The 26,099-nt window shown below is 48.4% G+C and overlaps 2 pseudogenes; both read right to left on the bottom strand.

Annotated features, from left to right (window-relative positions):
• Window positions 1–631: 631 nt before the first annotated feature.
• On the bottom strand, window positions 632–23,502 carry LOC136539004 (noroxomaritidine/norcraugsodine reductase-like; annotated as a pseudogene).
• Window positions 15,016–18,484, bottom strand: LOC136513421 (uncharacterized; annotated as a pseudogene).
• Window positions 23,503–26,099: the final 2,597 nt, after the last annotated feature.

Raw genomic sequence — 26,099 nt, 5'->3', positions numbered from 1 at the left:
TTGGAGCATACATCCAGGGTTGGTGATTCCGGCATCGGAGTGGGAGCCGGTGCCAAGCGGCAGCGCGCGAGCACCACTATTACGAGCCATGCTCGTGGGTGCCCTTTGCTCAATTGGGACCGACCTGAGGGGCGCGACAGCACCACCAGCACCAAAAAAGGCAGGCATCGTGCTTGACAGCGTGGGTGGGCACGCAACAGGTGGGACTACGGGAGCAAGGAGCGAGAGGAGCGGGTGGGGTGCGTGACGAGTAGGAGCAAGGAGCGAACAACATAGAATGAGAGTGCGCGGGGGAGATGGCCGCTGCGGTGAATGTGGAGTGGGTCGGGCTGATGGCCGCATGGCGTGCGGGGGAGATGGCCGCTGGCCGCTGCGGAGCATACGATGGGCGAGCAAGTAGAAAAAATATTTTAAAGAGAGATGGGAAAACATGCATAGAGAGGATAAGGCAGGCTTGTGTTGGGCCGGTAGCGCGCGTAGGCCCAGGAAGCGGTGTCCGATCATACAGATGCCCGACCCTGAGCATTACTGTTTTTTATTCATGAGTATAATGGATTTATTCCGATTACACGTAGAACACGTACGTATATTCCCCTACACCACGGGAATGCATATATGGTGGTGAGTGGAGTCAAGTGCTTATGGTTCGGCCACCGTCGACGTAGATGACCTGGCCGGTGACGTAGGACGCCGCCGGCATACACAGGAACGACACCACCGACGCCACCTCCGCCGGCTCCCCGACGCGACGCAGTGGAATACGCTGAGGTTCGTGCTCGATGGCCTCCGAGTTTGCTACCTGCCAATAACTCAAAGACAGATCACTACGGCGAAGAGCATTGAGATTGTGTAACTGATCGACCTCTATCTCATGGTAAACAAAATAGTAACAATGAAAAAAGAAAGAAAGAGAAACAATGAAATGAGTGGTCCATGCTGTCCATCTCACGTACGTACGTTTTTAATAATCATGTCAGTCATGACCATCCCTGGCACTACCCTAGATATGAACATCACTGTTGGTTCAAAAACTTCTTTCACTGCCGGATTTTGAACCGACAGTGACATATTGATAGTGATGGGGGGTTGATATCACTGTCGGTTCTTAAAAACCGACACTGATCTACAGGCAACAGTGTCGGTTCCTGGCTTCACCCGGCAGTGTCCAGTTAAATAACACTGCCGGTTTGTAGTCCCAACTGACAATGAAGGTTGCATCAAGAGTGTCGGTTCTTGGCTCAAACCAGCAGTGTTGAGCAAGCATACACTGTCGGTTCATGGCTCAAACCGGTAGTGTTGTCGTAACCATCATTGTCAGTTCATGGCTCAAGCCGGCAGTGTTGAGCAAGCCAACACTGTCGGTTTGTTGCTAACCGGCAGTGATAGTTACGATAACAATGTCGGTTTGTTGCTAATCGACAGTGATGGTTACAACAACACTATCGATTTCTTGTTAACCGGCAGTGAGGACCCATTCGCATTTTATTGTTTTATAATTTATTTTAATTTATATTTTTTCGTGAAATCGGGTTTTGCTTTATATACGCTACGTAAACGACATGTCCATCAATATTAAACATTACAAATGTTATGGTTACAATTCAAATATTCTTATCCAGATCTCGATCCCTCAAAATACAAAAGAAATGTTCTCGGACTTCACAGATTGTGCAATGCTTCTTGGACTTCTTACAATAATCTGGCGAGCTGCTCTAGGCCATACTGGTCCTTGTACTTCATGGATTGTGTAATGGAAAATACTTCATCTTTTTCCAATACCTCGGCTAAGATGAATTTTGTCAGCTCCGATTGTAGTGCGATAATCTCCATGTCTAACAGCCTTTCGTGGTTATATTTCTTGCGCTGTCGTTCAAAAAAGATGATATCCAAAGAGGAACAGTAAATCATTTTATTGAATTATTAACAGACATAAATGAAATGAGGATTATACACACCAACTTATCGACTTCTTCCGATTTCTCGCCGATGTAGCGAAGCATTGCCCACATTACATAAAACCCGCATTCATTGTTTCCCGCCGGCTATGATAGTTACTTCCCCTCTATTTCGACAACCTTGAATGGGATATGCGTCCCACCGATATGTCTTCTTCGGACACCGAGCAACATTAAAGGGAGAAACATTAGAAAGTGGTATGTGTGATTAGAAAATAATACTCCCTCCGTTCTTAATATTAGCCATATAGTTTTTAGCACCAATATTAATGCACGGCTTGGAGAAGGATGTGAGACCGAGGAAAAAAGGAAAATCAGGCCATCTTCTCTCTCCAAATCAGATTGCTTACTAAATCTAAAGGATTGGCTGGGGCATGTGCTATATACGGTGGGAAGGTTTCCAATCTAATCGGCTTGGGGAGCTAATACGTACCTATATTTTGGAATTTTCTTTAGAAATCTATATGGCTTATATTAAGGAACGGAGGGAGTATGTTATTAGGATCGCTTACTAATTCAGCACTGCCACCGGTGCATCCAGATAATGAAATAGTTTTTTCTTCACCAAAAAGGGGAGATTGTAAAAAAAATGGACCCTAGACCCATTTACTTTAGATTTTGGTGTTTGATGACCAACACAATCAAATTGGACTAATGAATTTGTAAGTAATTGTTTTTGTAGTTCAATAGGGTGCAAGACGTGACTTGGACGAAGGTGACACGATGATCCCACGATTAACACCATAAGCAAGACCCTAGAAGCACAAGAGAAGACCCAAGACATCAAGCAAAGTCCAAGCACAAAGATGGGAACCAAGCTAGACGCAAGATCGTGAAGAACCAAGCCCTATGAGGACTGGACGCGTCCGATCAGTTGCTCGGCAACAGCAGGCGTCAGCAGAAGCGATCGGACGCTGAGCAAGGCAAAGACCGGACGCATGGACTTCACTGTTCATCGTCAACGACAACATTCTCAGCGTGACCGGACGCGACTGCAGGACGACCGGACGCACCAAGTAGCGTCCGATCATGTCCAAAAAGGTTCTAGAGCGACGCCAGCGCGACCAGACGCGTCCGATCGAGTGAGACCGGACTCAGCCCAGAGTTTGATCAATGCGCGCGCTCCAGCGGTCAGCACGACTGGACGCGTCTGGTCAGGACGACAACAGCGTCCGGTTACTAGTAGAAACGTTGGTTTTGATTCCAACGGCTAGTTCTCTTATTTGGGGCTATAAATATGCCTCCAACAGACCAAGACAAAGGTGGAGAGCTGAGGAAACATACCAAGGGTGTTGATACATCATTTTAGTGATCTCCACTTGCATAGTGCTTAGTGATTTATTAGGTGATTAGCGCAGGTGCTTTGTGAAGTGCTTAGGTTGATTAGACCACCGTTTATGCGCTTGCTCTAAGTTTAGGCCTAGTGTTTAGTGAGGTTTGCACACCTCTTATCACTCGGTGCTTGCGCACACCATTGTTGTACATCAAAGGGGCTTGTAGTCTTGCGAGAACACACCAACCGCGTTTGTGGTGTGGCCGTCACCGTGTACCGAAGGGAGCAAGGCCCGCGGCGGTTCGGCCGGAAGCTTGATAGTGAAGACGGCGGGAAGCGGTCCAAGAGAGTCTTGCCGGAAGGCACACCAGAGACCCACTTGCGCGTGGGGAAGACCCAGGGCTATCCATGGAGTTACCCGACAGGGAGCTTGGCCCTTGCGAGGGACTCCAACGAGAACTAGTGGGAAGTTTGCGCGCTTCTCGATACCTCGGTAAAAATACCAGAGTCGTCGACGGGAGTTTACATATCTCTACCTTACTCTTTAGCTTCAGCATTTACATTGCAATCTTGGTTTGTGCTTTACTTTCCTAGCTTACTGATAGGCTAGTTGATAGGTTTGGAACCTAAGTTGCATAACTCCTTCTTGTTGTAGTTATAGCAATACACTAGCAAAACCGTAGTTGCACATTTAGATAGTTTATCTTTTGTATAGGTTTTTGCTAAGGATAGAAATAGAGGCCATAGTTTAGAGTTAGAGTTTTAAGTTGTCTAATTCACCACCCCCTCTTAGGCGTCACGGTCCCTTACAAAGGGTAAAACCCTGGCCTTTATATTACGGAAGACTACAATAGTTTAAGCATTCGATGCATTGTGATCAACACCAGAACAGTAAAAACTCCAACCTAAACCACAAGGACGCCGGCTCCTCCAACTCTTACAAAGACAACTAGAATAACATACCCCACTCCTCAACAAACATAGATAGATTCACCCACTTCTTCTCCTCCATAGCCTGTTCCATCTTTGTGCCAAGTTCCTCCAGTCGCGTTCCCAGAATGAAATAGGTACCTCTCCCACTAGTTGCTTACTTGGTTCAGCCAGTAATCCTGAGAGGTCTTGAGGAGATAGATTTCATCCTGTCCAACTGAGCCATAAACTCTCCTTGCATCTCCTTTGGCAAAGAAGAGAGTCATAGCTGTTACCTTCTGTAATAGACAATGACCATTTTTCGACATCATATCCTGAAAGCATAGACAGTTTCTCAGCTTCCAAAGCCCATACAGGGCAGCAGAAAAAAAATAGCTACAAGAAATTTCTTGTTACTAAGCCACATGGTTCCTATAGAAACAAAATCTGAGCCTACATCTCTGTCTAGCACCTCAGACATATCACTCCAAAGCTGTCTAAGAAAAGATATATAAGAATAAAACTTTGGTTCTTTAATATTTGGTATAGATGTAGATTAAACACCTAACCCACATCCTCTCTCTATATATAAAGATACTACTTCCTGAATAAAAATTGTGCTCTTCTAGCTAGCCTTTGTGATTAAATAATGACAGGACCTGCGTTAGTCATCGCTGCCGCCGGCCGGATTTGGGAAGATACGGAGCACTGGACGACGACTGCCCTGCCGGCCGTTGTATTGCAGTACTACTAATTTATTCCAAGTGACCGGCCACAACTGCATGTTGTCTAATTGTGATACCGGAAGACAAAATGCAATTCAATTTCTACTGTTTTAATTTGCTGACCTAAGCACAAACTAATAATGTGTTTATATACCAAGGATGATCACAATTGTCATTTGCATGTGGGGTATATAAAAATGTTAAAAACATGAAAGGCCGGCGCATCTAGATATTATTCATTTGTGACATCAGAAAGACAAAGCCACAAAATTGACAAATATATATGTCACATCATATTCATGTCATCAATCTCAGCCTTAATCCACCGAAAGTTGTTTCTCTTGGCCATCGTAGGTAAAAGCTCATACGAGCTTTCAATCTCAGCAATTTTTTTAAATTCTTTTCGCCCAACAAAGTTCATACGACCCATCAGCCAGATCCTTTTCAGATTTTTTGTCAATGCTATTGTTTTTTTTCATGACCGCGACTTCACGTGTTTTTCATTAACAAGAAGCACCGAAAGAATGGCTTACACAACGCAGCTACGAGAGAACACATAGTGTCGGTTACAAAACCAAAGAGCAAGTGGTTCAGAACCTAGACGACAAACAGAACAGAAAGAAAGACATTAGGGAGAGGCTCTCCACCACACAACTTAAACCTAACCGACTATACCTGCAAAGTAAAAATACATAAACGCAAAGGTGCCAACAAAGGAGATGAAGCCGCGGTGGCCAAGCATCCACCAAGAAGCGATGAGACTACAGCGGCGAAGTATCTGCCTGAGCAACACGGTGGCAAAGCATCCGCAAGTGGAAGGCCACCACACACTCAGCAGCAAAGCATCTGCCAGAGTGGGGAGACCAAAGCGACATCGGTGACAAAGTATCCACCCAGGCAACAACGATGGCAAAGTATCCGATAGAGAGAGCGCAAGCGGCCAAGTATCCGATGCGAACAACCAGACAACTGCGGTGACACCAGAGCTGGATAGACCAAAGCGAAGAGGAAGCTAAAGCAGACGTAGGCACAACACAGTCACGAGCAACTCCAGGGAGAGAAGCGGGACAGCAGAAGAAGTGCTCCAGCGAAGCCTCAAAGAAGGGGATGACATCCACAGACGCCAACAACGTTGGAAGGAGCGCACGAGGACTTTCGTCCCATACCACACCCATCGACTAGTGTGACGAACAGAACCTACGATGCCGCGTCCAAGAAGGTAGATGGTACATGCTGCACCACCACCGCCTGCCCGAACCAAGATAACGAGTAGAGTTTTCACCATGAATAGTTCGAGCACAGCTAGTGGGGTGGGGGGCATCCCACGCTCAGGCATCAAAGGTGTCGATGATGAAGGGCTGCAGCACCGGTGAGAAGTCAGCCGGCTTGAGGCACAGACACTAGGGGAGGATCGGCCAACACGGTCGCGTCCAGTTGTTGTGCGACCCGACCAACAGTCACCGTAGGCCTTGGCGTGCACGCCTTAGCCAGCCGTCGTTGGCAATTTCTGCCACGCCTGGCCCCAGTAAGCGGCCGCACCCCGTGCGCAACCTCCCGGCCAACTGTCGCCATCGTAGCTCGCAGACGCGGACCGGCCCGAACCGGCCGCGGTCAGCCGCTGTGCTACCGCCGTAGGCCCCTGTGCGTCCCTTAGCAGGCCACCGTGGGCAGAACTGCCACCCGTGTAGCCGATGCCCCTGAAACATGTAGATTCGGTGTGGAGGGACTATCACACCCTCGGTGTTACACCGTAAATCATTTACTAAAACATGTCATCAGCATCATATTTACGTGTTAATGCATGTGATAAAGTGTGTAAATCAATTTCTTTAACTCGAAACGATCAACTAAAATGCGAAACGAAAGTTGATTCGATAGTCATGTTATATCACTTCGGGTTTAAAACTAATTTTTATTAAGCAAAAATGCTATGGAACATGTATGTGATTGTCGACAGAATATGCTCGGCAGTCCACCGAGGGGTATCCCACGATGGTAGATTTGTCGGTGGGGATGCGCGTAATCAGGAACCAGATGGTGACACAAGGTGCAGAGACAGCGATTTAGACAGGTTCGGGCCGTCTGATCGACGTAATACCCTACGTCCTGTGTCTTTGGTGTATTGTATTAAATACATGATGTCGAGTAGAGGACCCCTGCCTCTCCTTATATACTCTGGAGGGGTAGGGTTACAAGTAAAGTATCCTATTTGGTATTATACAATATCTTGCGGTGCACGCCGAGCAGCGCCGTGCACGCCTTGATCTTGTGGGCCGGGCCACCTCCGATGGTGCGGCCCATGTCTTGGGGGCCATACCCCCACAGTTAGTCCCCAAGCCTGACAGTAGGTGACATAGTCACGTGGTGCCAGGGTCATAAAGTAGAAGACCAGCCGAGCAGGCAGCCAGTCCCCGAGCGTAGCCTCGAGATGAGAACAAGCACATTCACCGCAAGGTGAAGTGTGCCCACTTAGTCCCCAAGCCTGCTGGAAGATGAAGAATGAATCTTGTAGCAGGGTCAAAGAAGTCTGAAAGCTTGCCAACATCGTCTGACATGCGTGTATCAAGACCCCAGATGTGCTGCCCAAGATCAGCACCCTGATCCGAACAGCATGGAGCAGCTTGATAGCACACCGACGAGACGTAGCAAGATCCGAGCAGCAAGGGAGTCCCCGGCGTTGCTGGCGATGACCGAACACCGAGGAGTGAGGAGTCCCCGGCGTCGCTGTCGATGACCGAGCACCGAGGAGCGAGGAGTCCCCGGCGTAGGTGGCGATGTCCGAGCACCAAGGAGCGAGGAGTCCCCGGCGTAGGCGGCGATGTCTAAGCACTGAGGAGTCCCCGACGTTGCTGGCGATGACCGAGCACCGAGGAGCGAGGAGTCCCCGGCATCGCTGGCGATGACCAAGCACCGAGGAGCGAGGAGTCCCCGGCGTCGCTGGCGATGACCGAGCACCGAGGAGCGAGGAGTCCCCGGTGTCGCTAGCGATGACCGAGCACCGAGGAGCGAGGAGTCTCCGACATCGCTGTCGATGACCGAGCACCGAGGAGTCCCCGGCGTCGCTGGCGATGATCGAGCACCGAGGAGCGAGGAGTCCTCGGCGTTGCTGTCGATGACCGAGCATCGAGGAGCGAGGAGTCCCCGAAATAGGCAGCAAGGTCCGAGCACCGAGGAGTCCCCGGTGTAGGCGGCGATGTCCGAGCACCAAGGAGTCCTTGGCGTAGGCGGCGAGGTTCGAGCACCAAGGAGTGCCCGACGTAGGCGGCGAGGTCTGAGCACTGACGTAGCTAACGACGTCCATGTGGTGAAGTGTGCCCACTTAGTCCTCGAGCACGAAGAATCCGAGGGCCGAGGAGTAACCGGCGTAGCTAGCGATGAAGCACAAGCGGCGAACAGTCCGATCAACTGGTTGGTGACGGAGTCCATGAACCAAGCGGTCCGACCAGTTGATCGGTGGAGAAGTCCGAGCACCAGGTGGTCCGATCACCTGGATGATGATCCTGCAATACAAACATGTAGAATGGGTAGTACATGATGTAAAAATAAATAAACTCCGAAGAAAAATCAGCAATGGTGATGAAACGACGTATGCAGTTCGACGATCAGTTGGCGTGAAAATATATTTATGTTTAATATAAACCGCCCGAACAGTTAGTGTGTAGATGAGTCTCCAGCCCTAGCTAGCCCATAGTCCATAACGTCGAGCGCGGAGCCCGTGCACGTGTAGGAGAAACAGGCATCACCAAGGAGCCGCTGCCGATCACCCATAACGCAAAGCGCGGAGCCCGTAGCACGTGTAGGGAGGAGCCGGAGACAGGGCCGTCTCTAGAGGCGTCTGAGCATCAACGCGACTGTTCGGGGGTTCAAAAAATCATTTGGAGAGCAAACATGGAGAAAATAGTTTGGAGAAATATTATGACAATATACGGAGATTGGAGAATATTTAGAAGAATATTAAAACGTGACTTAGCTTTAGACAGAGTGTCTGGTCAGCGGCGTATAGCGTTATCTGGTCGGTGACGCAGGCAGCTTGCTTGCAGCTCGACGGCGACGAGGGATGTCGGTGAGGGCTGCCGAGTAATGATGATGAGACAACAGCGAGGGCCCTCGGCGAAGGATGTTGGCGAGGACCACCGAGTGGTGACAACGAGTCGACGGTGAGAGACGTCGGCGAAGGATGTCGGTGAAGGCCATCGAGCGGTGATGACGAATCAATGGCGAGGGACGTCAGCGAAAGATGTTGGCGAAGGCCATCGAGCGGTGATGATGAGTCGACAGCGAGGGACGTCGGCGAAAGATGTCGGCGAAGGCCGCCGCGCGGTGACGATGAGTCGACGGCGAGGGACGTCGGCGAAGGCCGCCGAGCGGTGACGACGAGTCGACGGACATCGGCGAAAGATGTCGGCGAAGGCCGCCGAGCAGTGACGACGAGTCGACGGCAAGGGACGTTGGCGAAGGCCGCTGAGGGCAGCGGCAGCGAGTCATCGACGAGGGCAGTGGCGGCGAGTCATCGATGAGGGCAGCAATGGCGAGTTGTTGGTGAAGACAACCTCAGAGGTGGTTCCAAGATCGGATCTGCTGTCGCAGGGGCTGGTGTAGCAGCGATGAATCGTCGTCGTGGACCAGGATGGATCTCCATGAGATTGACGACGAGAACGCGTTGTTGATTTGAGATCCATCTGGCTCGCCATGGATCAAGCGCACACCTCTACCTAGCGCACCAACTGTCGACAGAATATGCTCGGTAGTCCACCGAGGGGTATCCCACGATGGTAGATTTGTCGGTGGGGATGCGCGTAATCAGGAACCAGATGGTGACATAAGGCGTAGAGACAGCGATTTAGACAGGTTCGGGCCGTCTGATCGACGTAATACCCTACGTCCTGTGTCTTTGGTGTATTATATTAAATACATGATGTCGAGTAGAGGACCCCTGCCTCTCCTTATATACTCTAGAGGGGCAGGGTTACAAGTAAAGTATCCTATTTGGTACTATACAATGTCTTGCGGTGCACACCGAGCAGCGCCGTGCACGCCTTGATCTTGTGGGCCGGGCCACCTCTGATGGTGCGGCCCATGTCTTGGGGGCGATACCCCCACAATGATACTTAAATAAAGTTTGAAGTACAAACTTTATAGGTGACAATGAAATACTTGTGGTCAAAAAATGATATTATTAGATAATATTTCCACCAGCTTAGAAATCACAAATGGAAATCAAATTCAGCTCCAAAAACTTAGAAATTTTCAAGTCTGCCAACAGTTAGACACTGCTATATTTAGAAATTTATTTTGAGAGATTGGGTTAAGGAGTGGTGTAGTGTTATAGCTCGATTTGGTAGTCTCATGTGTCATCTTGAGCATGGTGAAGATGGTTTAGGTCCTAAAGCAATTATTTGGTCATGTTGAACGCTTTAAAATTCGTGCGTGTCACTGTCTTGAGTTGGCGCCGGGTGCGCGGTCACCGAGCTGCCTTCTCACGCCGCGCATATGGCCGCATCCCACATGGTCAACCGTGCCGCCACGCTTGGCCGGTCAAGCCGCCTAGGCTTGGCCGTGGCCAGCCACAGTGAGCTGTTGGCCCTGCGCCCTGCTGCGCTGCCTCACGCTACCATCTTGGGTGCCGCCGTGGCCGTGCTGCATCGTTGTCGCGTCCGCGCCAGTCTGCTGCACGTCTGCACTATGGCTGGCCCTATGCATGTTGTGTCTACCGCGCACACGTGGGCGAGCCGCCATTGCCATGCCATTTATGGCACTATGGCGCGTGGGGCACGCCGGTCGAACGCGCGCACACATTATCCATAGCGCTAGCATGTGGGCCTCCCGTTCCCACCGCTAGCATCCTGCCAAGGTGTGGACGAGCTGAGCCCACATGTCGCGCCATCTCTCTATCCCTCTTTCTCCCTCTGTTTTTCACCACCATTGCGTCGCGTCACGGTGAAGCCAGAGAGCGAGCACCTCTCATCAATTCCTCGTGCTCGGATCTCCACCTTCACATCCCCTCTCCAGCTGACCCCACCCAGCCTTGACTCGCATCACGCCGAGCTTCAATTTTGGAGCTTTGCCCGCTACCGTGCCGTTAAGGCCCATCACCGCCCGCGCCATGGCTAGCCTCCACCACTTCACCCCATGCCAATTCCTCTATAACACTAGCTCGCCTTAGCGCCCTCTTCATCGTGCGCACGCTAGTCGCAGCTCTAGTTCCACCACTTCACCACTGACGCAGTCGTGCCTTTGCGGTCTGCCATTTACCTCGTAGCACGCACGTGACCAACCTCGCTCGGTGTGTCTCCGGCTGAGCTGGCTTCTTGGTAAGGTCACTAGTGAGTTGTCGTTGCTCACCCATTACCCCTACTGTCTTGTTGTTGCTGCGTCACCAGAACGCTGTCGCCATTGCCGCAGGGTGCTCGTCGTCATGGAGAGGTCCTTCTACGACATCCCGGCTCATGCAACTGCCACCCATCGTCTCGCGATGAACCCCAGTTGAGTGTCGGTCTCGTAGATAGGTCAGCATGGGTCCTGTGTGGCCGGTGTAAACACCAATGCCATCGCTCGTCACGCCAGCGCGCGGGGAAGGCCAGGGGCCTTGCCATTGTAAAGGGGAGAAAGATCCGAGGGTTCCGTTACAAAGTCGCTGTCTATAGAAATAGTACGTGTAGTGTTTGCGCTATTTTCTAATAATGTGAGGGCATTTTTGCTAATGTTCCAGCGCGCGCGGGCTTCCTAGCCGTGGGCCGCCTCGCGTGCGTGAGCCGGTGCTGCGTGGGCTGCACCGTGGGCCGCCATGCGTTCGCGCGTGCGCACGCTACATCATGTGTGGGCCGCATTGGGTCGAAATCAGTTTATCCTTTTCGTGGAGAATGGAAATAGCTTTTTATTTTAATTCTGAGCTGAACTTTGGTAATTAATATAAATCATGTAGGTATCCAAAAATTGTGAAACCAACTTTGTCAAGTTCCTAAAATTGTGCTCTATCTATTAGTGTATTTAGTTCATATATATACTTATTGATACCAGGAGCTATTAAATCATTTGAGAGTGCTTAATATTATTAGGTTAAATATTGTAGGAATTTTTGTGGCAAAATGGTGATAGCTTTAGCTTTGAAAATTTTTACAGTAGCTTCATGGTATTATTATGTGCTTAGTTTAATTTTTGTAGCTTTAGAATAGACTTAACATAAGGGTAGTTAAATGCTCTTTGTTTCAAATATACATTAAATCATTAGTAGAAATAGAGATATATCCTTCATTTGTAAAGCTAGGTGTTTGTTAGTTGAACCCAATACTTTACTTGATGAAGATGATAGTTAGCTTAGTATCTTAGTCATTAGAGCTAGCTTAGTAGTTTACCATGTGTATTCTTGTTTTAAGAGTTGCTATTGCTAAAATGCTAAGTGTTGCATCATCATCGCATGCATGTAGAGAATGAGTTGGCGAAGATCGTGACCATCGGAAATCATGAGTTTGAGGAGGTGATCGAGGAATATGAGGAGGAAATCCTTGTGTAGGTGGAGGTCCCAGAGCCACCACTAACTGACTGAGCTGACACCACGCCTGCCCAAGGCAAGCCCCGATGCATAACCCTTATTTTGAATAATAACTGGATATATATGTGGTGTGCATTTACATTACAGGCTTATTGTTGAAACTACATACATAGATAAACCCACCTATGAGTCCTACTAGCATAGGTCGAGTAGCTGCTATGCTTAGGCTATCGGTAATGTGAGTAACCTGCCGTTACTCAAATAGGTGATTATTATTATTACTCTCATGATAAAATGTTGAAAGGAAATAGAGATCGGGCAGGGATATGATACAGGTATTGGTGGGTGTAACAGGTTGTGTCCCGCGGCCAACAGGGCATAGCTTGGTCACACTATTTTCCCTGTCCATGTCAATTAAGGACCGACCATTGCATTGGATTCTAGTCAGGTCACAGACTTATTATCCTGAGCACATACTTACTTATGGGAGCGGGAAGGCTCGTTGCTCTCTTGTCATCGGTTCTAGCTCTTTCTGGACTGACTGATTAGAGGCAGAGATGGTGGAGGTCTAAGTACCACACTGAGTCTAGGACTCAGGTGTGGGGGCTTAGAGTCCAAGTTTGGATGGGGACCTGGACCCCTTGATAGGAGAGTGGTCGGCTGGTCCTGCTTTTGCCTAGGGTACAAGCAGGGCATGTGTTTCGAGGCACCTAGCTAGGCTACATTGGTTGGTGAATCATCGTGTAATACGATATGACTTATCTACGATCTAGCACCATAGTAAGAACTAGAAGATAAAAGATGGTGAAATGGATCTGATTGCTCAACTCTTGCTTAAAAGTAGAATAGGTGCTTACATAGAATGGTTAGCTAATGATCTAATCATAACTGCTATTAAAACACATACATAAGGATTCACTACTAGTAATGTTTTTTCATAAAAAGGAAACCCAGCAAACCATACAGCCTATCATATCCTTTGGAGTCGAGAAAGTATTCACACTAGTCGGGTAAGTCTTGCGAGTACATTGTGTACTTAGGGTTTATTTACCCCTGTTGCAGGTGCAACTTGAGTAATGGCTGTTGTGTGGAGGATTCTTCTGGTGGGCACAGACGGATCCTTGTATCTTATCGTTAGATGTTTAATTTAATTTCGCTGTTAAATTCCGCACTCTGAACTTGGTATTGTAATAATGTATTTCTGAGAACTCTTGTTGTATGAAATGGACTAAGTATTGTGAACTCGTTTTCATTATTGGATTCTGGAGGAAAAATGTGGATGGTTTGAGTTCTCCCTTGGGGTGTGCTTGATGGAACCGACCGATGTAGCCAGCTTTCGGGGTGCTTAGTGTCTAGTGGAAGACGAGCGCCTCCGAAAGCGTGCTATTTCAGGCCATTCTGCCATAGGGACCTCAAGTAGGTAGCGTCCCACCAGATCCGGCCACGGCTGCCTGGGCACTTGCTGCCACCAGCCACTGCCGTGGAGCCCATGATGCAAGGCGGCCTCAGGAGCGAACACCGAATCTGGCCCTAAGAGGCCCAAATCCACTCCCACCATTGGCCAAGACTCTGGAGCTGAAGGTGTAGAAGAGGGGTGGTGAGGAGAAAGGGGAGGGGCTGCGATGGGTACCCTTTTGGGGGGCTACCGCCACCGCACGCTAGAGGTCGGCGACGGTGGCCGCTGGGTAGGCCGAGAGGGGGGGGGGGGCTAGCGGCGCCGGCAGGTCGGCCCCCGAATCGCCCGTTGGGGAGCTCGGGGGAGGTACTTCTCAGAGTTCAGGGATCTGCCACCGTCGTTCTATTGAAACCGCTGGTGTTAATGTATCACGGTCGGTTTGTAATTTTCACTGTAGGTTTGTACATGAACCTTTTCATTGCCGGTTTCTGATATGAACTACCAACAAAAATTGGTTTTTTGCTCCTAAAAATCAACCCCACATGGCGCAGTGTATATAAAGGAATTTAAATCCTAAGCCAACACCCCATAGGGCGATCGGCTGCCACCTGACTTCCCTCTGCCCATGGTATCCCATCTCTCCTAAGGGCTCCTTTCGATCACTACGTAGAAAACCATTTCCAGGGGCGGCTGGTAAACATCTGTAGGGGCTGTTTTGCCAGCCGCCCCTATGAAAGGGTGGCTACAAATCGATGATTTTTAGGGGCGGTTCTCGGACCGCCCCTACAAATCGATTTGTAGGGGCGGTTGGTACTGTAGCCCCCCCCCCCCCCTACAAATCGATTTATAGAGGCGGTCTGGGAAGACTAGCCGCCCCTACAAATTGATTTGTAGGGGCGGCTACAGTACCAACTGCCCCTACAAATCATTTTCCGCCAAAAAAATTAAATTTACAATTCAAATTCGATTATAACATATATTTTTCATGCACAACTCCATCATAACTTATCTTCTTCTGCGATTGTACTGAAACTCAATGACAATACATATTTATTTATACCAGATTATAACAAATATTCTATGACAATACACGGTGCAAATTATTGTGCTTGCTATTCATTTAAACTATGAGACTGCACATAGCATGTAAATTTGAAGTCTAGTATCTGTTTTGAAGCTAACTGACTTGAGCTTCTGGTAGTTATAGTTCATACTTTGATTCATATATGCCTACCAATACAAGGGCTCATGATGACAAATATGTCCAGTCATTCAAGTTTCTGCACACAGGAAGGAGCCAACAAAATGTTGCAGGAATCTCCTAGGTCATGGAAGCGTTTAGCAAGAGATGTGAATTGAGAAAAACAAGACGAGGCTGCATACTTGCCTTGTTATTGGCTATCCTCAGGTCCAGAAACTCAACATCAATCGTAAAACGCCCATGCGACATTGCATCAACTTGCCAGACAAAGTCATCGCTGGTACGCAGAAGATGCTCGTGCACTGCCACAGGAAAAGGATAAAACAATAACATTTATCAGGAGAGATCAGGGAAGCCATCACAACAACAAGAAAATATCAAGAGAATGGTAGGCACAGATGCATTGGGAAGGAGGGAGGGAGGGAGACTGACCATATTTCAGCACCAATCCCATGTTGAGGGAAGCCTTCTTCTACAATTACCAATCTATTGGTTTTCTTCACGGATGCATTAATAGCAGCTCTATCCAGTGGTCTGATCGAGCAAAGATTGATTACCTGAATAGAGAATTACTAAAGAATAAGACAACAACAATGGACTCCACGGGAAAAGAGATCTGGTAGCACAAGACTGTAGTGTAGAAGAAATGCAAAAAACAAATTGCCTCGGCACTGATACCTTCCTTGGCCAGTATATCGGCGGCCTGAAAAATGACAGAACATGAGAAATGCAACCAGAACCACCAACTAGAGAACTTCGTTTACCGAATCTTATTCTTGTTTTTTGTGAAAATTGCAATAGAATAAAGCTATAATTTTAAAAAGGGAATGGCTCAAGTTACAGATATTCAGGCAGAGCCAATCCATACATGGAGTACAAAAAACAACACCAGTTATTTTGCCTTTTTGCTTCTCCAGAAAACGTCTAACAGTTCCTACAGAGTATAAATAAATCCACAAAGAATGAAACAACGATTTACCTATAATATTCATGGACTAAAAGCATGACTGCAGAAAGAACAATTCATCCATAATTTCCATTTTCTGCCAATCACTGATTTGTCCTGTACATGGTTGCGAGAAGTGGGAGGGGTGTTGAGAGTTACTTTTTCTTAAGGTTAGTACCACAGCTAACATCAATATTTACAGATAAAATATTTTCATTCATGCATTGGATGATAAGAAATATTCTATAGCACAAGTAAAGAGAAAGTAAACAAAGATAAGAAGAACTTACTTATTGCCACATGAGAAGCTGGTTCACGAGGGTAGTTTTTAGCTTCTGTGTATATACAACCCATTGCGATGCTAATAAAATAAGCAACGAAAAAAATTACTAATAATATCCATAAATCTATAAAGTTCACTATGTGAAACAGGACAACTCAAACATCATTTGTTAAACTAAAATTAGCAATTAGATTTAAGCAATATGATCCTACATGTACCTTTCAAGACCATTATCAATGAGCAGTTCCAAGCAGAACAGCATATTTGGGGCCCACAGTATGGATGACCTTCCTGCATAATGAAGTAATACATGCATCTTAGCATAACTGAGATTACAGACAACCACAGAACAACATGTTGGATATGAGTAAATTTGTGAGTGTTCAATAGCTAGCTGCAGCAAAGTTAGACTTTCACTAAAGCTTCAATTACTGGCCACTGGAAGCTTGCTTGAAGTAACAAGTTATATGGGTTCAACAACACCGCTTGTTATATAAAGTGAATCAGGGTATGGATATGCGGTGTTTGTGAAACACAGGCACAGGGGGTATGCTTTGCTTAATCAGAAACAACCGTCACACCAGTGCTATATTAGAAGATTCCGAAAATAACGTAGGCAAAACAACCCGTATTCTGACTCTATAAGCAGAAACTCTTGTGTTGCCCTCACTGCTCGAAATTTGCAAGAAACATGAAGCTGGGAACTTTGAACCAAGCAACTTATTTACTGTGAAGGGACACAGTTGTCATTGTGGAACCACATAACACATCAATGTTGTAGCATAGGTGTCCACGGTGTTTAAAGATCTTCAAACACATATATACATTTTCTACATGACCCAACAAGTGAAAATACAAATAACATAGGCCCAGCTTACCTTGCAGGCAGATCGTAGGCATTGGTCATCTTGGCCATCCCAGTTCGGCAACCTCCCTGCAAAAAAATGGTCGACCAGAAAACAGTTGAACAAACTTGCCCCTTCAATTTGCCACAAGCTCTGTCACAAACAGTACCAAGGTGGCACACTCCTCGGCGAGCCCTGACCCAGCAGCAGCATGCAGCCCAGGACTACTGTGCGCCTCGTCCAAGCTCTGCACGAAACCCCGGAGCAAAGACATGAGCTTATAGCACCCAAAAAATTTGAAACCAATTCCCAGCACTGATGCGAGGAGAGGGGACAGGAATCGAGACCTCGTTAGTGGAATTGACGACGGCGTCAACCTCGAGGTTCCAGGGCTGGCCACGCCAGAGGTAGATCCTGGAGTTGATCTCCTGGTCGACGGGAAAGCACGAGGCGCCCCCGGCGCGGCCACCCCCACCGGCGCCGTCGTCGACCGTGAGCGGGTCGGAGAAGGAGATGAAACCGAACGCGGAGGCCGTGTCGGATACGGCGCCCTCGAGGTGTCCCCCTCCCTAGCGTGCACCTCCGTGGTGGACAGGTCCACCAGATCCGGCGAACTCCGACCGGCCCCGACAAGGGGATGCGATGCGTCCCCGCCCATGGCTGCCGACTCACCGAGGGGCGAAGGAGGGGCGGTGCGCTCTAACTTTCGGTCACCGCCTCCGTGCGCTCATGCGGTCGCCGGATGGATTCGCCGGGCCTCCCTGTGCCTAGGCCCTGGAGCGGCCAGCTGCACGTAGATCTATGTGGTGTTAGCAACAACTCTCCAACGGGGGTGGACCAGTCACCGGTGTGGTGGGGGAATGGAAGCAAGATGGAACCATAGCGGAGGGAGAGGAAGAGGCAACGACGGCGGAGGGAGAGGAGAGGAAGAGAGGTGGCGATGACGGCGGGGAGGGAGAGGAAGAGGAGAGAGGAAAGAGGACGGGGCAGGAGAGAGGACGGGGCTTGGATAAAGTACGGACCTGACCTCTTCGATTCATCGGATTTGATAATTTTTTTGGGTCCACGCATTTGTAGGGGTGACTCGTATCACCAACCGCCCCTACTGTTCTAGTTGTACGGGTAGCTCAATCACCAGCCGCCCCTACAAATAGCAACATCGGAGGCGGCTGGTGAGTGAGCCGCCCCTACAAATCCTACCTATTTGTAGGGGCGGCTCGTATCACCAGCCGCCCCTACTGTTCCATTTGTAGGGGCGGCTGGTCTCGTGGATCCCGAACACGCCACTGTAGGGGCGGCTCTATCACCAGCCGCCCTTAAAAAAATTTGGTCCCGTTGCTACAAACCATTTTTCACGTAGTGGATATTGCTTTGCCCACAGCTATCCCGGCCTTACCACGGGTGAAGAAAAGCCCGCGGGAGTTGTGTTCCCTCCACAAGCCCGGAGACCATTTGGATCCATCGCGGACCAAATTAAATCCATGCTTTCTCGGCCCCAACCCTGCCAATCCCTGGGCAAAAGAAAAAACTACTCCTGACCCATACGTTTCTTTCCCTATCGGCATTCTCTCTCGCTCGCCCGCCCACCTGTCTCGCAGCCTCCATGGCGGCTAGGTTTTGCGCGTCCGCCATAGATCAAAGGGGGTATATTGATCTAGTTCTGCCATATATAACTCTGCTTACTTTTCTACAACCGTAGGATGCATTGTCTGAAATAAAGACGACGTGCACAGAAATTTGACTGGCCGTATTATATTTTATTCACGAGGGCTATGCATAGCCTCCAACCATTCCAGAAGAAATTAGCACTATTCTGTGACGGGAAACATACGCGACGAGTTGACTTAATTAATCTTTCTGTGAGTTGAGTTGCTAATGATGTCAAGGACCTGAATATAAATAATACAAAAACACGCAATAAACACACACATGCAATAAAAAAAATTATCAGGCTAGACAGGAAATTGGCGTAGTCATATGCAATAAAATTTTGTGCACACAAATAAATGCAAGTAGCTAGCTCTGATATTTGAGCAAAAAGTCTAAGATATTTCTGACTATGCAACAAATCATTTGTACGGGTTCACATGCCATACATAATATACATATTTGTGACTATATCCTGCATGATACTAATCACTGAGGCCAGGTCATATCTCCATTTTCTTTTATTTAGAGTTGCATCTGACCATTGAAAAAAAATAATGTACTATTGACTTTATTAAGTTAGTGGTGGATATGCTAATGTCAATGTCGTGCAATATGTAGCTAATACATGAATGCATCAGTCTACAGTTGCACAAATACTACCATCCATCTAAGGACAGAATGCATGCATCAGATGTTTAAATTTGTGAGACGATTTCTACTAGTTTTATATCTTCTATTAGTGTATATGTTTAACAAACTGTTTTGCATGAGAACGACATTCGCCCTAAAATCCAATGAATGTGTTGTCTGTGCTATACTATACATGACCAGCAACTACGTTGGATAGAGCAATCTCGGTGTGCCGTCAATATCTTTTCTGTTTCTCTATTTCAGATACTCAAAATAAAGTTCCATCTGGCCATTTGAGCTAGATGACAAAAAATTACAAAAATCAAATGTGCCATTGACCTAAGCCAGCCATTGATTGTTCAGTGTCAAGGTATCGCAAATAATGAATCTCATGTATAATTTTTTGTTATCTGAGCATTAAATCCATGCATATATAGTGTGTTGAATAGTATGTCGGCAAGAAGACTCTAGTATAATAGAAATATAAACAAGGAACACTCTAATATAGTACAAATATAAAAAAGGAACTATGTAAGAGGATCACTCTAATATATCACATGTGGAGATGTCCTGGTTTGTAAGCATCGTACGTGACAACGTGCACCAAACTTTCTCAAATTTTTATCATAGCCTCCACATACGATATCACGACATCTCAACAAGTTTCATGATTTTCGGACTTCGTTTGCTTTTTATAGAATTTAACAACACTCATACGCAGGTTTGCGGTCATGTTTCGTGAACAAGATGTCCGAAATTTCGGGTCCGTTCCTGGATAGGGCCTCACACTACACTCAGTAACATGACTATCATTTTTTGAATCATTAAATTCCATTATTCGTACCATGTGCAGTTCAAATTTATATTTTTCAAAAAAATTCAAGTAAACGAAATAAAGTAACTAAATATATAAAAAAGCCACATAAAATCCCCAAATTTTAACTAGGAGTTCCTAGTACTTTAAAAGGGCTGCACAAAAAATTTGGTGGCAAAAAAAAACTTTGCCGAGTGTCAGAGCATGGCACTCGGCAAAGGGGTCTTTGCCGAGTGCCAAGAATAAGGCACTCGACAAAGTATTTTCAAAAAAAAAATCTTTGCCGAGTGTCAGATCTGGGGCACTCACTCGGCAAAGTATTTTAAAAAAAATTCTTTGCCGAGTACCAGATCTGAGACACCCGGCAAAGAAAATTTAAGAAAAAAAATCTTTGCTGAGTGCCTAACAGCAGGCACTCGGCAAAGCAAGACGTGGTTGAACACTGTTACGCGGGGCAGCCTATGCCGAGTGCCGCGCTTTTGCCGAGAGCCTGGTACTCGGCAAAGAAGTGCTTTGCCGAGAGCCTTTTTTGCTGAGTGCCCGGCACTCGGCAAAGAACTCTTTGCCGAGTGCAATTCTTTGCCGAGTGCGGCACTCGGCAAAGAACGTCTTTGCCGAGTGTTCGATTTTTGACACTCGGCAAAGATCCGGTTTCCAGTAGTGATGGCAGGGGGATTTGCGCGACCGTCACTATCTTTGGGTGTATTCATCGTTGCACATCAAGAAATTGACCTACATATATGGGTATATCTAAGTGGTGTGTTGCCCCTGTGAGGCTGCTAACAACTAGAGTGGCTGTTATAGTTAACTCCCAAGAACATGATTAGGGTAGATCTCAAGTCAAAAAAACTGATACTAATTAATCTGATACAGATGGCTTACTAGAGACGGGGATACTAGCGTATATGGATATGCATATACACAATCTTTTATTCTGTAACAAAAACAAGCCCAGAGTCACTAGTAGAGAAACTAGTAGAGAAACGACCTTTGATTCCACCTTGAAATTTAGCTTTAGTCCTGGTATTTTTCACGTCCGGGAGTAGACAGACCTTTAGTCCCGGTTTGTAGCTCCAATCAGGACTAAAGGTCCCTGCCCAATGGCTACTGCGGCAGGCTTTTGCTGCAGGGGATCTTTAGTCCCGGTTGGAGCTACCAATCGGGACTAAAGGTTCACTTTTACTCCCCATGGGCAGCCGCGCCATCTCCTTCTTCACCAGCTCCGGGTCTATCGTCTTCTGCAAAAATAAATCAATCGTCCCATGAGGTCATATATAATGTAAAAGATTAATATGCGTAGGTAGCAGCTGACAGAGGTTAAGCTTACATCACTGCTGATGACAGAGGTTAAGCTTACCCACCCGGCGCGAGGCAGTTGACGCGGATGCCGTCGCCAGCCCACTCGGCGGCGAGGCTGCATGTGAGCTGGTTCATGGCGCCTTTGGACATGGAGTAGACGGCGAGTGCCGGGAGCCCGATGAAGCCAGCGATGGAGTGTTGGAACCGGTGGTGACCACCGAGTTCTCGATCTTGGAGCTGGCTTACAGTCGGCCCGGCTCGTTACCACGAGTCTGCGCTCCCACAGGTCCCATATCCACCGGAGCTACAACATATAAAACCTTAGGCCTTCTCAACCCAAAAGACTAGTCTAATAGGTGGGGGCTTCTTCCGCCTTATATGTTATGCTCCCCCACCATCACTACACGATGTGGGACTAAACCCCAATAATCTCCCCCTTAGTCACACATCGAGATGCCCCCGCCATATGTGACGCTCGAGATTTTTTATCGGGTTTAGCTTTTTCTGATCTCGGGTACCGGCTCTGATACCAATTGTTGGAACCGGTGGTGACCACCGAGTTCACGATCTTAGAGCTGGCTTACAGCCGGCCCGGCTCGTTACGAGCCTGCGCTCCCACAGGTCCCAGGTCCACTGGAGCTACAACATATAAAGCCTTGGGCCTTCTCAACCCAAAAGACTAGCCTGATAGGTGGGGACTTCTTCCACCTTATATGTTGTGCTCCCCCACCATCGCTACACGATGTGGGACTAAACCCCAACAATCTCCCCCTTAGTCACACATCGGGGTGCCCCCGCCATATGTGACGCTCGAGATTTTTTATCGGGTTTAGCTTTTCTAACCACGGGCTCCCCCTTAGTCACACATCGGGGTGCCCCCGCCATATATGTGACGCTCGAGATTTTTTATTGGGTTTAGCTTTTCTGACCATGGGTACCGGCTCTGATACCAATTGTTGGAACCGGTGGTGACCACCGAGTTCTCGATCTTGGAGCTGGCTTACAGCCGGCCCGGCTCGTTACCACGAGCCTGCGCTCCCACAGGTCCCATGTCCACCGGAGCTACAACATATAAAGCCTAGGGCCTTCTCAATCCAAAAGACTAGTCTAATAAGTGGGGGCTTCTTCCGCCTTATATGTTGTGCTCCTCTACCATCGCTACACGATGTGGGACTAAACCCCAACAATCTCCCCCCTAAGTCACACATCGGGGTGCCCCCGCCATATGTGACGCTCGAGATTTTTTATCGGGTTTAGCTTTTCTGACCATGGGTACCGGCTCTGATATCAATTGTTGGAACCGGTGGTGACCACCGAGTTCACGATCTTGGAGCTGGCTTACAGCCGGCCCGGCTCGTTACGAGCCTGCGCTCCTACAGGTCCCAGGTCCACCAGAGCTACAACATATAAAGCCTTGGGCCTTCTCAACCCAAAAGACTAGTCTAATAGGTGGGGGCTTCTTCCGCCTTATATGTTGTGCTCCCCCACCATCGCTACACGATGTGGGACTAAACCCCAACATGGAGGAGATGTGCACGACGCTGCCGCCACCGCCGCTGGCACGCAGGAGTGGGTGCGCGAGCTGGTTGAGGTGGAAGCACGACTCCAGGTTGGTCGCCATGAACCATGATCCGCGCGTAGTCCTCGCCGGTGCACTCCAGCGTGTGCTTGAACATCGACTGCCCCGCGTTGTTCACGAGGATGTCGAGCTTACCGCCGAAGGTGGCGCCCACGGTGGCCATGAGGTCCTCGCGGTCGGCGCGCACGGACACGTCGCAGACGGAGACGGTGACCTGCAGCCCCTTCTCCTCCCACCGCCGGTGGCACTCCTCCAGCTCCGCCGCATTGCGTGAGCACGTGTGCACCCTGGCGCCGAACCCGGCGAGCTCCTCCACGATCGCGAACCTGCCACCGATCACAGACACACGTCCATAATTTAAGTGACTCGTACAAACTAAGTAGTACATCGCATGTGAGATCATCAGAGCACGTAATGTGTACCCAATGCCCTTGCTGCCGCCGGTGACGAGCGCCGTGGCGCCGGCGAGGTTCCACCGCTCTGCCATGCTCATGCACGCAGCCACCATCTTCTTCCTCTGAATCTCTTGACTTGTATATGTATAATGTATTACAGATCGGAATTAGAGTGATCGCCGATGGATTTAGAGTGCAAATGGGATGGATGAGATGCTACTCCACATCTATGCAGCATGTATTTATAGTGATCTGACGGGATGGCACCTCCATTGAAATGTGCACTACAGCACTAAGCAGAGGTGTGCTGACTTTGAATAAACTATAGACCATGTTTAGTCATCTGACGGCCGGATTTGGACAGATACGGCGCACATGAAGACAGCCGACCAACCTCTGCTGGTTTATTCTAAGCATCCGCCCAGAGAAGAAAATATTAATAAAAAACCTTCCGCCTCTAAAAAAATCTTTTTTTTTAAGTAGTGCACCTCCTCCAGCGTACTCACTTGTGAGGGACCTGAACTCGCCGGAAAGGAAGAAGGCGAGGGACGTAGACAGCAGCATGGCGGCGGCGGTGTCTCTTGGTGGTGGCTGGTTGTTAACATTGCGTTAATCACTTGGGAAGAACATAACTAATTAGTACAGGCCACATAGCACTGCAGCAGACGCGTGCTTTGCCGAGTGCAATTGCATTGGACAAGGAAGGCTTTGCACTCGACAAAGCCTTTGTCGAGTGCTGCACTCGGCAAAGAGCTGTCGACATATCCCCTCACGGCAAAGGCTTCTTTGCCGAGTGCCGCATATCGGGCACTCGGCAAAGGATTTCCCGAGTGCCACGACGGCACTCAGCAAAGAAAAGCCGCCGTGATGGCCAGGTCACAGTGACGATCCCTTTGCCGAGTGCCATGCGTCGGCACTCGGTAAAGAAATGTGTTTTTTTTAAAAAAAAAATTCTTTGCCGAGTGCTTGAATCTGGCACTTGGTAAAGTTTTTTTTTGGATTTTCTTTGCCAAGTGCCGTAGGTAGGCACTCGGCAAAGCAGTTTGTTTTTTTTTTATTTTCTTTGCCGAGTGCCTTGACAATGGCACTCGGCAAAGCTGGGAAGCTTAGTGTCCTAGATTCCCAGCTTTGCCGAGTGTCATGGTCATGACACTCGACAAAGAAGTGAAAAAATTCAATTTTTTTTTGGTTTTTAGTCTTCCATCGTTGCAAACAAGATATACATCATATATATATATATAACACAACTATATATCACACAAATATATAAATGTATATCATAATCCACCACAAACACAAACATAGCATACAAGTATCATAATCTCGACTTCCAAGTCCAAAGTCCAAACACACAAGCATAGTTCATAAAGTTCACAAGTGCATTATATCACAACGGCTGTCATTTGAAGCTCACGGCGACGATCCGGGTTGGGATGGCCCAAAGTGCGATCCCAGCGACCCTCCGAGGTGGTTCGACGCCGCCCCCGATTGATGCTGCATAAAATAGAAGAGATTGCACGTGAGCGACAAGAGAAGAGATAAATATGCAGGATAAATATCCGCCACTACCACCACCACCACATCACCAACACTTCACCACCACCACCACACCACCATCACCACATCACCATCATGACCACCACCACCACCATACCACCACCACCACCATGAGCACCACAACACCATGACCACCACACCACCACCACCACCACCACCACTAGGTTTTTCTAGGTTTCACTAGGTTTCTCTAAGTTTCAGCATAGAAAGTAAAACTTCGTACTTATACTCATCGGGGTAGAATCAGGACGTTGTGGAGGTGGATCTGGAGCAAGCAGCGTCTGTGGGATCGCCCAACCTTGTTGCTGGCCAATTTGCTGCATGAACTTGATCATCTCGGCCATCTGCCGCTGATCTTGCTCCCGCTGGGCCTCCAAAGCCTGTAGCCTTTGCCACTCGACCTCCCGCTCGGCCTGTAGTTCTTTACCTGGGCCTGCAGCATCTGCACCTAGGCCTGCAGCATTTGACCCCAATGTTTCAATAATGCATAGGTAAGGTATGTAAAAGTCAAAGAACAACAAATAAAATAGGAATACTTACCTAGAGTGCCGACATCGCGGTCGGCCGTTGGCGTATGGGTATGCTTGAGCTCGTGCTCGATGCTCGGAGCTGGTGGAGAGGAGGAGTAGAGGCCATGTCGAGGACGCCGTCGCCAATCCAGAACCATCCATGCTTCTTGCCTTCCCCATCCTCATCACGAGCTGAGGATCAAGGCGCTCCTCGGTTCTCGGATCATAGCCCGGCCCATGGACTGACCTTGCCGCCTCCGTGTACGAAGAGAGGCAGGTGTGGACGCTGGAGTTGGTGTACGCCTGAACTGGGGCATCTAGGTCATACTCGATGTCGGTCGTCGCCTTGCCCATGTGAGCTAGAGCATATGCCTTGACTTGACCAACTGGTTGGCCGCCATGTGCATCCGACTACGAGAAAGACAACAACATGTGGTTAGAAATGATGTAGAATTGAGCGCGGCTAGATTAGAGCAATGACAGAGACTTACATATGCCTTTACATATTTGCTGAGGCTGCGGCTGCCCTAATGGTGAGGTACACCTGGCATCTGCAAATGCCTGTCGTGGGCCTCCTCGTGCTTCTTCTGCCAGTCCCCGTCCAACCATGTGTCCACAATATATTCCTAGCAATCGGGGTGGGT

The sequence above is a fragment of the Miscanthus floridulus genome, chromosome 2 (assembly GCF_019320115.1).
Source record: "Miscanthus floridulus cultivar M001 chromosome 2, ASM1932011v1, whole genome shotgun sequence".
Classification (NCBI taxonomy): Eukaryota; Viridiplantae; Streptophyta; class Magnoliopsida; order Poales; family Poaceae; genus Miscanthus; species Miscanthus floridulus.
Note: the sequence above shows the minus strand (reverse complement) of the source record. Positions and strands in the feature narration are given on the sequence as shown.